The 12,671-nt window shown below is 39.9% G+C and overlaps 1 protein-coding gene and 1 non-coding gene across 3 annotated transcripts in view; both read left to right on the top strand.

Annotated features, from left to right (window-relative positions):
* The window catches only part of USF3 (upstream transcription factor family member 3), a 65,371-nt gene that overhangs the window by 1,988 nt on the left and 50,712 nt on the right, over positions 1–12,671 (top strand). The window contains exon 1 of one of the 2 annotated variants that reach the window (XM_012463998.2): positions 70–156. The exons of the other annotated variant lie outside the window; for it this stretch is intronic. The gene's annotated coding sequence lies outside the window, so the exon portion shown is untranslated. Of the gene's footprint in view, positions 1–69; positions 157–12,671 lie in introns of those variants that run through there. 2 annotated transcript variants of the gene reach the window in all.
* Positions 7,776–7,903, top strand: LOC135274467 (small nucleolar RNA SNORA40). Its single transcript, XR_010342291.1, has one exon. It is a non-coding gene; the product is annotated as a small nucleolar RNA SNORA40 (small nucleolar RNA).

Genomic DNA, 12,671 nt, shown 5'->3' with positions numbered 1-12,671 from the left:
TCTAAAGTTGTAGACTCTACACTCAATGAACCAGTCATGTGTGAGAAACTGATGGGTACTTTTCCTATTTTCAGAGCTTAGCCTTGTCGAGAAGGGAAAAGAAACACTAAGAAAACTGAGAATTTTTAACTCAGGTTAGAAGATAAGCTTCAACAGGTAATCAGCTCAAATTTGTTGCTTATAAACAGGGTCTTAAATCAAGCTTGAGTCTTAATCATGTCTGTCTTGCTTTACCTCTCTATTCTCTAGCCCAGTGGTTCTCAATCTAGCTGTATATGAGCATCACCTTGTGTGTCTTTTAAGTTTTAATGCCCAGGCCACTTCCCCCAGAAATTCTCTTACTTTTGATCTGGAGTAAAGCTCTACCATGGGCATATTTTTTAAAGCTCTCCAGGTGATTCTGTTCAGTGGCCCTGGCTGAAAACTCCCATGAGAGTAGAACAGCGTCCAAAGGCTAATCTTGTGTTCTGGGCTTTTCTAAATCAGACTTCACTCATGTGTCTAACTTTTCCCCCCACTGCTTTTGTTAAAAATGTTGGCCTTTCTCAGGATATGGACACCTTTCCCCTGTTCTTCCGTCCTGCCAACAATAGTTCTAATTACACTTTTGTGAAGGTTTTCTGGATAGCTTACTCTAGTTCTTATTGATCAACTCCCTTTGAACTTTTGTGCTACGTGTTGTTTAAAAGACTCCCTTTATGCTTACGTATATGGCAATTTAAATTCTATGTGTATGTGTTTCATTCTTCTCAAATGTAATGATAAGGAATATTTTATTTTTCATCTCTTCTAAAGAAATTTTCTTTAAGTGGGATTGGTTTGATTTGGAACCCTTCTGACGCTTCCTGCAACCATAGTTTTAGGTTTGATTTCATCTTAGATATGTTAGCAGCTTCCTTATACCTTAACTGTCTTCGAATTCATGTATAGACATCAGGATTTTTTTCATATCTTGTCTTTGTTTTCTTAGTAGGTTATTTATCTTCCGTGGCCTCATAACAGTTTGTACTTATTTCTGTTAGCACCTAGCACATTGCCGTAAGTGTGTGTTTATATGCTTTCCCCACCATACTGCTAACCAGAGCCTCCATGTTGAGCAACTCTGGGGGGTACCATTCACATATTCTTGAATACCATTGCAGCATGGCAGAAGTAGAACTCCACCAACATAGGAACTGTGTTCTTTTTCTCTTTGTATTCTTAGGACCTAACATTGCATTTGTGATTACTAGGCAGTTAATAAATGTTCTTGAACGAGTAAATGACTGCGATGTTATATATTATAAAAGATAGCCATATACATCTTGAACATAAGTTGATTTGGCATTAATTGATTTTGCTATTAAATATTTTTATGTCCTCTACTCCTATTATGGATTTGTTAAAGGTTAGTAGAATCTAAATGATTGTAGTTGTGACAGACCCTTTAAATATGTAATCTTCCTTCTAATATGCACAGATGTGTATGTGTCTTGAGTTTTTTACTCTGTGCTGTAAAGGTGTACACTTATTATTCATAAAATATTTGTGGAACTCTTGCTAAGAGAAAAGTGGTTAACTGTCCAATTGGATAATTTTTCTTTTTCTCATTAAAATTTCCATATGGGTACAATTGCACTACTTCAGAAGGCCAGATCTTTTAATTAGATCAGTAGGGCATGATAAGTTGTATCTATTAGTGTGCTAATGCTGTGTTTTTAATTCAGTTCACCAAGTATTTATTATTTACCATGTGCCCAACACTGTTAGGTGCTAAAGAGAAAACAGAAATGGTAAATGGTAGACTCAGCATATAAGAACTTTTTAGACTTATTGGGAGGATTGTTTAAGGAACTCAATGGAGCATTCATTAGATGCTAAATTAAACATAAGTACGTAAAATCTATGATGTAATGATTAATACAAAAAAAGGAAAGACTAGATATTCTTTCAACAGACATTTATTACCCAGTTACTGAGGGCTAATTGTTGAGGATACAAACATGAACTTTTTTTTTTCATGTTTGTATTCTCAGTAATATGAATAATATGATTTTTTTCATATTTGTATTCTCAATAATTAGCACTCAGTAGTGGAGTAATAAGTTTCTACCATTTAGAAGTTTATAACCTAGTGGGGAAAACTAGTAAGTATATAGATTATATTTCATGTTAAGATATTGTGGAGTGTTAGAATGTTTGGGAGTATGAAGAAGGGTATTCCAGGCTGCACAGCAGGAGGTGAGCTACCCTCCTGTCAGATCAGCAGCAGCATTAGATTTTCATAGGAGTGGGAGCCCTGTTGTGAACCACACATGCGAGGGATCCAGGTTGTGTGCTCCTTATGAGAATCTAATGCCTAAGCTAGATGGAACAGTTTCATCCCCAAACCATCCGCTCCACTTGCTGTCCATGGAAAATTGTCTTCCAGGAAACCAGTCCCTGGTGCCAAAAAGGTTGGGGACCGCTGCTCTAGGGATCAGAGGAAACTTAAAGAGGATAATGAAGATTCTCAGGAATTCCTTAAACAGCAGAAACCAAAGTGAAGGGAATAGGGAGAAGAAATTTGTGGTGTTACCACTATCTACCTCTGTAATTTGAGGGACCAACTTCTCTTTGGTTAGAAACAATAGAAATTGAATTTGGCTAACTTAAGCAGGCAGTGGATGCTGGATAAACTCACAGAAGGAAAGAAAGATAGAATAATGAAGCCTTGGGAAGGCCAGGAGAACAAGAGCACACAGGATCACAAGGATCCATGGGGCTGATTCAGCCTCAGCCAGTTTTCCTCCTTGTGCAGGGAGTCTTATTAGTTAGGCCCATGCCTGCCCCAGAGGTGAGCCCATGTTTGATGGTCCCATCTGATTTCAGGAATGAGACAGAGAAGATCTCCAAAGGAAAGGCAGGATATTATTATCAGAAGGCCAAAACAGCACACATTTCTTGCGACGTTCATTGGATTTGGCAGTGTGGAAGTCTTTTGGTGAGCTTGGTGTAAGCAGTTTTAGGAATAAAAGTCAGGTAACAGCTGGGTGAAGAGTGAATGGGAAGTGAGGAAAAGAGGGCAGGAAGTGTAAACGACTTGTTCAAGAACCCTGATGGTTGCCAGGAAGAATGGGGACACCTGTAGGGAGTTGCGAGATCAGGAGAAAAGTCATTTTAGGTGTTTACATGGAAAAAATTGAATAAGGATTTATTGTTATTGAGATGGGATCTCTCTCTGTCACCCAGGCTGGAGTGAAGTGGTGTGATTTCAGCTCACTGCAACCTCCACCTCCAGGGCTCAAGCCATCCTCCTACCTCAGCCTCCTGAATAGCTAGGATTACAGGTTTGCAGCACCACACCTGGCTAATTTTTTGTATTTCTGGTAGATACGGGGTTTTGCCTTGTTTCCCAGACTGGTCTCAAACTCCTGAGCTCAAGTGATCCACCTGCTTTGTCATCCTAAGTGCTGGGATTACAGGTGTGAGCCACTGCACCTGGCCCTGAATAAGGATATTTTTAATGGACAAGCACTAAGAGGGAAGGAGGGATTAATAATATATGAGAGAAAAGGGATGTTATGTAGGAAGTTTACTAAGTATTGAGAGTGATAGAGTCCAGCGTGTAGGTAGAGGGTTTAGTTTTGCTAGAAATATTAGGGAAAATTTTATAGAGGAGGACAGACTTGCATTGGATTTTAAAGGGTTGGTAGGATTTGGATAAACAGAGCAAAGTGGAAATGTCATTTCAGTGGGAAAATAGCATGGATTTAGCACAAAGTGAACTAGCTGATAAGGAGCACAAGGATAAACCTACTTGAATTGAAGAAGAGGGAGGGGTAGATGGCATGATAAGCTAGAAAACCCTACTTTTATGTGTGTTGTACTAGGTGGAATTCGGTAGGTAAAACCGGCCAGTGAAGAAGGTATAGTCATGAATGCCAAAACCTGGAGTTTGGATATAATGCAGTAGATGGTGGGAAATAGTACTGTAGATTCTGAAGCAGGAAAGGACACGGTAAATATGGTGAATTGAAAAGACGTTGAGGTATAAAATCCATCAAATGGGAGAAAGGCTGAGGGCAGAAAGACTCCTTAAGGCCAGACATGTGTAAAATGGGGCCTAATCTAAGGTGGTCATAACAAAGGGGAAGAGATGAGCATTATGAAAGAGTTGATAGGATTTGGTGAGAAGATATGAAGATTATTTTTGGGTCTAGAGCCAGGTTAAACTTTTGATGTCATTGATAAGATGGAGAACTTGGAAACAGATTAAGAGAGAAGGGAATTTAACACTTTCCAAACAGACTTGTTAATTTGTTTGAAATATGATGTTCTGAAGAGAGCTTTGCCTATCCAAAGATTTGGGACAAAGTCAGAGTTGAAAGGTAGCTTTCTTACAAAAACATAAAGGCTTTTGCATAGAAACAGTTTGAACCTTTGTAGGGAAAAAGCAAAACTGAAAAAGAGGAGTGTTGAGCTTTGGAACTCAAAGGAGAAAGATAAGCGTTCATGTTAGAGAAAGAGGATGCATAATTGGAGAGGAGAAAGACAACCTAGGAGAGAGAATTTCAACAGAGGGAGACATCAGCATCCTCAAATCCTGCTAAGAGGAAAATGTCAGGTGCAGAATGGCACCTGACCGCAGCTTTGGTTGGCTAGACTGTCAGAGGGTTTAGGAAAGATTGACCAAGATGGAGAGGTGAGAAGTTTCACAGGAACATGGGGAGAGAAATGAAGTTGTAGGCAGGAAAGGCAGTAAATTCTTGTCAATGTGAGGAAAATCCTTGCATTTTGGAAGGAGAGATGGAAGAGAGAAAATAAAGTGCTAAAAAGGAAAGAATCAAATATAGGATCCTTTTTCTCAGATCAAAGAATTAACTTTAGGAAGTCCTGGAGGCCTGAAATGATAGATTTATAGATTTACAGGATTCTGTTATGGTAAATGTAGAATCCAGTTAAGGAACTTGGACCAGGTGACTTCTATCTTTTCAGTCAATTAAGGGGGAAATGGAAGAAAGGCAACTAACATGTATTGAGCACCTGCTATGTACCAGGCACCTTACCAGATCCATAAAATGTGTCATCATGTAAACTCGTAACAGTCCTCTGAGGAGTTGATGAGACTCTCCCATTTTTAAATGTGAGGATGCCAAGACTCTGAAGGGTACTTGTTTCAAAACCAAATAGCCAGTACCTGCCAGCCTTGAGATGTGGTCCTAAGTCTGACCTCAAAGGCTATTCCTAGTCACTATACCATCTCATTCATTGATAAAAGGCAAAGGGTACATGGGGGCTTGAGAGCATCTGTGTTAATGACCACAGTGGCTGTGCTTTAGAATCATTTCAGGAGTTTTGAAAAATTCTTGCACCCCACGTCGGTCACCCATTCCTTCATTCAACAAATACTTGCTGATTACTCACTATGTGCCTAGCATGATTCTAGGCACTTAGAGTACATCAGTGAATAAAACACACTCAAATACTCGCCCTCAAGAACACTGCATCTTATATACTGAACCAGTCTTTGGAAATGAATTCTGATGATTCTGATGAGTAGTCAGTTTTCAGAACCTCTGCTCTAGGAGTAATTGATGGGAGACAGACTAGGATTGCTGAGTGTGAATTCAAAATGGGCCTTTTCTGCACAGATGGCACTCAGGACCACTCAGTAACAGAGGAGAAAACATTACTGGTAGGTGATCGTATATCAAGGGACTAGCATAAGACCAAGGAGTTAAACTTTGAATTAGCTGACCCTAGAGTCAGTTTTACAGTTATACTACAAAGGAAGCTTATTCATGATTATAATAATATTTTACATTTGTATAGATTTAGCTATACTAGTTTCAGAAGACCATGTTAATTCAATAAGCATTTGAGTAACACATTGTGCACATATTGTGCTAAACCCTTGGGATAAAAGGACAAAGTTATTCCTGCTTTAAAGGCCCTTGGATGTGTATGATGTCAGTTGATCCTTAAAAGAACCATGAGAAGTAGAGTTAGCATTCTGGAGCCATTTTATATGGATATTAGGATTGAGCAAATTAGTAAAAGTAATTGTAGACATTGAGAACCCGATTTCTCACTGTCAGAAAGATATTACAAATAAGCAGGGAGGCAGACTATACTAAGCCCTGTGGTGCTAGATTAGAACCAGAGGTATAGGTATAAACTGATGCTTATTTTAATATAAATACAGATAGATACAGAAGCAAATGTAGGTCTGTGTTTATACCTGGGTTAATAGATGTAAATTTATTTAATAGTTCTGTCTGCTGAGAAGGCCCGGAAGCAGTGACACCCCAGTAGCAATGAGAACAGGCAGCACCTAGATCTTGGTTTCTAAATTCCATTCTTTTTTTTTTTTTTGAGACGGAGTTTCGCTCTTGTTACCCAGGCTGGAGTACAGTGGCGCGATCTCGGCTCACCGCAACCTCTGCTTCCTGGGTTCAGGCAATTCTCCTGCCTCAGCCTCCTGAGTAGCTGGGATTACAGGCACGTGCCACCATGTCCAGCTAATTTTTTGTATTTTTTAGTAGATACAGGGTTTCACCATGTTGACCAGGATGATCTCGATCTCTTGACCTTGTGATCCACCCGCCTCGGCCTCCCAAAGTGCTGGGATTACAGGCGTGAACCACCATGCCCGGCCTAAATTCCATTCTTTAATGAAAAGAACAAGAATTTCTTGGAGGGAAAGCTGATTCTAAGATTGGGGCAGGGAAAACACAAGATGAGTTTGGAGTATCTTGTAGTACCAAAAAGTAAGGAAGTACTAGAAAGGATGTGTGTGTGTGTGTATGTGTGCGTGTGTGTGTGCATGTGTGCGTGCGCGCGCGTGTGTGTGTGCGCGTGTGTGTAAAGGGCATAAGAGCTAATCCTAAAGAGCACTCAATGGCCAACGTGGTCATAATTTAAACAGCATATTAACTCTAGCATTGAATTGTGATCTGAAGAATAAAATAAATCTCCATGAGTTCATACTGATATAAATAAATTATTGAATAAATAAATAGGGGAGAAGTGACAAATTTTCCTTGCAGAATAATTCTGAATACATAAATAATCCTTTTTCCAAGAGGTAGAGATTAATTCTCCTCACTTTGAGTGTGGGCTAGACTTAGCATTCACTTCCTTTGTTTTTCTTTTTTTTCTTTTTTGAGATGGAGTTCGCTGTTGTTGCCCAGGCTGGAATGCAATGGCATGATCTTGGCTCCGCCTCCCGGGTTCAAGTGATTCTCCTGCCTCAGCCTCCCAAGTAGCTGGGATTACAGGCATGTGCCATCATGCCCATCTAATTTTGTCTTTTTAGTAGAGACGGGGTTTCACAATGTTGGTCAGGCTTGTCTTCAACTCCCGACCTCAGGTGGTCTGCCCGTCTCGGCCTCCCAAAGTGCTGGGATTACAGGCATGAGCCACCACGCCTGGCAGTATTCAATTCCAAAAAATAAAGGACAAAAAGGGGAAAATAGTAATATAGCAATAGATACTTGAATAGTATTAACAGGAAATTTAAGGAGGAAAAGAGTACTTCTTTTCACAACTTAACTCCTTCAGTATGATCTGAGTAGATAAATACAAGCATATTTCATTTATATAATGAAAAAATCCAGTTAAGTAACAAATAAAAAGAATAAGAAAGTAGGAAAATAAGAATTACCGTAATTGTTGAAAAGCTGGGAAAGTTGACATGTATAGATCACAAACACTGAGGAGGGGATGAGGCAGAGCAAGAGGGCTGAATAGAACCCTCCAGCAATTGCCCCCATGCCACAGAACAACTATCCACATAAGAAAGCACCTTCAACTACACTTATGTGTGTTTTCATTTAACTTGTGGACAAAGACTTATGGATAGGTGCAAAAAATAAATCCTCTTTTGCAACCCAGAATTCATTGTTCAATGTGAGTTTTGATACATATAAGAAGGGATATTATGATACCTGAGACAGTTAACTGATGGGAGTATTGATAGCCATAAAAGTTGGTTCCAAGGCAGGCACAGTGGCTCAAGCTTGCAATCCCCACACTAAGGTGGGACTTTTGAGAACATGATGTCTGGAGTTAAAGGTATTGGCATATTTCCAGACATCTGTACTATTCTTGAGTGTGATCGCTTAGGAATGAATATGATTTGAACTCAATCATGTTAGGAGAGGGTGTCAAGTTGAGAAACAGGCAGATCACCACCTATAGTAAAAAGGACCCTAAAGTAAATTGGTTGAATAAGTTAGATCCCAATGATTCTTGGTGAATTTTGAAGTCTTCATCAGTATATCCATATTAAAAGGAGATGACAGAAGCCAAAATAAAAGAATTATGGGTTGACAGGACAACTGGATTAAAATAAGCATCAGTTTCATTAAAAAGGGCTAACTTCACTACAGCTCTTTAGAGGATCTAAAGTGACCTTGTTGGACAGTAGAAGAAATCACAACATGGAATTCCTTGAATAAAAATTTATTGACTTAAAAAAAAAAGAAAAAAAGAAAGCACCTTCATAAAAACCAAATATCAGGTGGCCAGGCACAGTGGCTTATACCTGTAATCCTGGCATGTTGGGAGGTTGAAGTGGAAGATTGCTTGAGGCCAGGAGTTTGAGACCAGTTTGCTCAACACAGTGAGATCCTATCTCTACAAAGAAAAGAAAATCAGGTGAGTGATCACAGTACCTAGTTTTAGCATCATATCAAGGAAGGAGACTCTGAAGAGGGAAAGACAGCCTTGAATTGCCTACACCACCCTTATCCCCTCCCCCAGCCATGCAACAGGGTATGGAGAGAGAATCTCTGTGCTTGGAGGAGGGAGAGCAAAGTGATTGTGCAACTTTGCATTGAAATTCAGTGCTGCTCTGTCACAGTGGAAAGCAACACAGGGCAGAATTCAGCTGATGCCCACAGAAGGAGCTTTTAGACCAGCCCTTGCCAGAGGGGAATCTTCCATCCCATCAGTTGGAACGTGAGTTCTGGTTAGCCCACCAGTGAGGGCTAAAGTGTACTGGAGTTTTAAATGAACTTGAAAGACAGTCTAGGCCACAAAGACTGCAATTCCTGTGTAAGTCCTAGTGCTGTACTGGGCTTGGAGCCAGTGGACTTGGGATAACCTAGTGAAATACCAGCTGGGGTGACTAAAGGAGTGCTTGCATCACCACTCCTCCAGCTCTAGACATCACAGCTCCAGGAGAAGTGGGAAAAGTAAAGAGGACTTTGTCTTGCAACTCGGATACCACAGTAAAATAAAGCCCACATTCTAGACCATAGCTCCTGGATAACATTTCTAGACCGACCCTGGGCCAGAAAGGAACCTACTGCCCTAAAGGGAAGGACACACTCCTGGCAGAATTCACCACCTGCTGACTAAAGAGCCCTTGGGTTTTGAATAAATATCAGCAGCAGCCAGGCAGTAGTTGCCATGGGCCTTGGGCAAGACCCAAAACTGCTCACTTCAGGTGTGACCCAGCACAATTCTTATCTGTGGTGGTCATCAGGAGAGACTCTTGCTTGAGAAAAGGAGAGGGAAGAATAAAGAGGACTTTGTTTTATAACTCAGGTATCAGCTCAGCCACAATAAAATAAAGCATCAAGGAGACCCCTAAAGTTTCCAGTTCCAGGCTTTGGCTCCTGGAATGCATTTCTAGACCCCCCCACTAGGCCAGAATGGAACCTACTACCCTGAAGGGAGAGACCCAGTCCTGGCAGGACTCATCATCTGCTAACTAAAGAGCCCTTGGGCTTGAATAAACATCAGTGATAGCCAGGAAACAGTTGCCACAGGCCTTCGGCAAAACCCAGTACTGTTCTGGCTTCAGGTGTGACCCAGAAGTCTCAGTGGTTTTATCCACAGGAGCATTGCATGACTCCACACCCAACTCCAGACAGCTCAGCATGAACAAAGAGACTCCATTTGCTTGGGGGAAAATAAGGGAAGAGAACCAGGGACTCTGCTTGATACATCTTACTCAAGACCACTAAAGTTGTCCCTCTGCAAAAGTCACAGCATTACCGGGCTCGGGAGTGCCCCCTAATGCACATATGGCTGCAGCGACCAAAGACCTAGATTACAACACTTAGTTCCTGTTGAATGCTTAGAAAGCCTTCTCAAGAAGGATGGGTACAAACAAGCCCAGACAAAAAAGACTGGAATAAATACCTAACTTTTCAGTGCACAGACATTGACAAACATCCGCAAGCATCAGGGCCATCCAGGGAAACATGATCTCACTGAATGAACTAAATAAGGTACCAGTGACCAATTCTAGAGTGGCAGAGATATGTGATTTTTGACACAGAGAATTCAAAATAGCTGTTTTGAGGAAGCTTAACAAAATCCAAGATAACGCAGAGAAGAAATTCAGAATCCTATCAGATAAATTTAACAAAGAGATTAAAATAATTAAAAAGAATCAAGTAGAAATTCTGGAGCTGAAAAATTCAATAGACAAACTGAAGAATGCATCAGTCTGAACAGTAGAATTGATCAAGCAGCAGAAAGAATTAGTGAGCTTGGAGACAGGCTATATGAAAACACTCAGAGGAGTCAAAAGAAAAAACTATGAAACATACCTACAGGATTTAGAAAACAGCTTCAAAAGGGGAAATCTGAGAGTTACTGGTTTTAAAGAGGAGGTAGAGAGAGAGATTGAGGTAGAAAGATTACTCAAATAGATAATATTGGAGAACTTTCCAAACCTAGAGAAAGATATCAGTATCCAAGTCTAAGAAGGTTATAGATCACCAAGAAAAATTAAAGAGGACTACCTTAAGACATGTAATAATCACACTCCAAAAGGTTAAAGATAAAAAAGGATCCTAGGCTGGGCATGGTGGCTCAAGCCTGTAATCCCAGCACTTTGGGAGGCCAAGGCTGGCGGATCATGAGATCAAGAGATTGAGACCATCCTGGCCAACATGGTGAAACCCCGTCTCTACTAAAATTACAAAAAAAATTAGCTGGGCGTGGTGGCATGCACCTGTAGTCCCAGCCTCCCAGGAAGCTGAGGTAGGAGAATTGCTTGAACCCGGGAGGCGGAGGTTGCAGTGAGCAGAGATCGAGCTACTGCACTCCACCCTGGCGCCTGACGAAAGAGCGAGACTCTGTCTCAAACAAACAAACAAACAAAAAGGATCCTAAAAGCAAGAGAAAATTAAAAAATGACGTACAAAGCAATTCCAATATGTTTGGCAGCACATTACTCAGTAGAAACCTTACAGGCCAGGAGAGAGTCAGATGACGTATTTGAAGTGCTGAAAAAAAGACTTTTATCCTAGAATATTATATCCAGTGAAAATATACTTTCTTTTTTTTTTCTCTCTCTCTTTTTGAGATGGAGTTTCACTCTTGTTGCCCAGGCTGGAGTGCAATAGCGTGATCTTAGCTTACCACAACTTCTGCCTCTTGGGTTTAAGTGATTCTCTTGCCTCAGCTTCCCAAGTAGCTGGGATTACAGGCATGAACCACCACGCTCAGCTAATTTTGTATTTTTAGTAGAGATGGGGTTTCTCCATGTTGGTCAGGCTGATCTCAAACTCCCGACCTCAGGTGATCCACTTGCCTCAGCCTCCCAAAGTGTTGGGATTACAGGCATGAGCCAGTGCACCTGACCCTGAAAATATACTTCAGACATCAAGGGGAAATAAAGACTTTCCCAGACAAACTAAAGCTGAGGGATTTTGTCAACACCAGACCTGTCCTACAAGAAATGCTGAAGGGAGTTCTTCAACCTGAAAGAAAAAGATGTTAATAAGCAATAAGAAATTGTCTAAATACATAGACAAATACAAAATATTTTAACACTATAATTCTAGTGTGTCAGCTACTCATGTCTTGAGTAGGCAGACTAAAAGAAATCTATCAAAAATAATAACTATAGCATTTTAAGACATAGTATAATAAGATATAAGTAGAAACAACAGAAGGTTAAAAAGTAGGGGGTGAAATTAAAGTGTAGGGCTTTGTATCTGATATTAAAAAAATGATTTAGATTTTGTTTAGTCTTATGTTATTAGGTAAACCATAGTTTTAAAAAAATAAAGTGTAGAATTTTTATTGGTTTTCTCTTGACTGTTTATTTGTTTTTGCAATCAGAGTTAGGTTGTCATCAATTTAAAATAATGGGTTATAAGATGTTATTTGCAAGCTTCATGGTAACCTCAGATCAAAAAAATACAATAAATACACAAAATGTACAAAGCAAGAAATTAAAACATACCACCAGAGAAAATCACTGACATGAGAAGGAAGAAAGAGAAGACCAGAAAAGAACCAGAAAACAAATAACAAAATGGAGGGAGTAAGTTTTTAACTATCAATAGTGATATTGAATGTAAATGGTCTAAACTCTCCAATCTAAAGACATAGAATGACTGGATGGATTAAAAAGGAAAAAAAAAAAAAGCCAAAATATACGTTGCCTACAATAAACAACACTTCTCTTAAAAAGACACACAGACACATATAGACTGAAAATAAAGGGATGGAAAAAGATATATCATACAAATGGAAACCAAAAAGGAGCAGGAGTAGCTATACTTATATCAGATAAAATATATTTCAAGACAAAAACTATAAAAAAAAAAAAGGCAAAGAACATCATTATATAATTTTTTTTTCTGTCACCCAGGCTGGGGTACAATGGCATGCTCTAGGCTCACGCAACCTCTGCCTCCCGGGTTCAAGCAATTCTCCTGCCTCAGCCTCCCAACTAG

Source organism: Aotus nancymaae, unplaced genomic scaffold, assembly GCF_030222135.1.
Source record: "Aotus nancymaae isolate 86718 unplaced genomic scaffold, 86718_ANA_hifiasm-v0.15.2.pri h1tg000011l, whole genome shotgun sequence".
NCBI lineage: Eukaryota > Metazoa > Chordata > Mammalia > Primates > Aotidae > Aotus > Aotus nancymaae.
The sequence above is the reverse complement of the archived record's forward strand: the minus strand, read 5'-3'. Positions and strand labels throughout refer to the sequence as shown.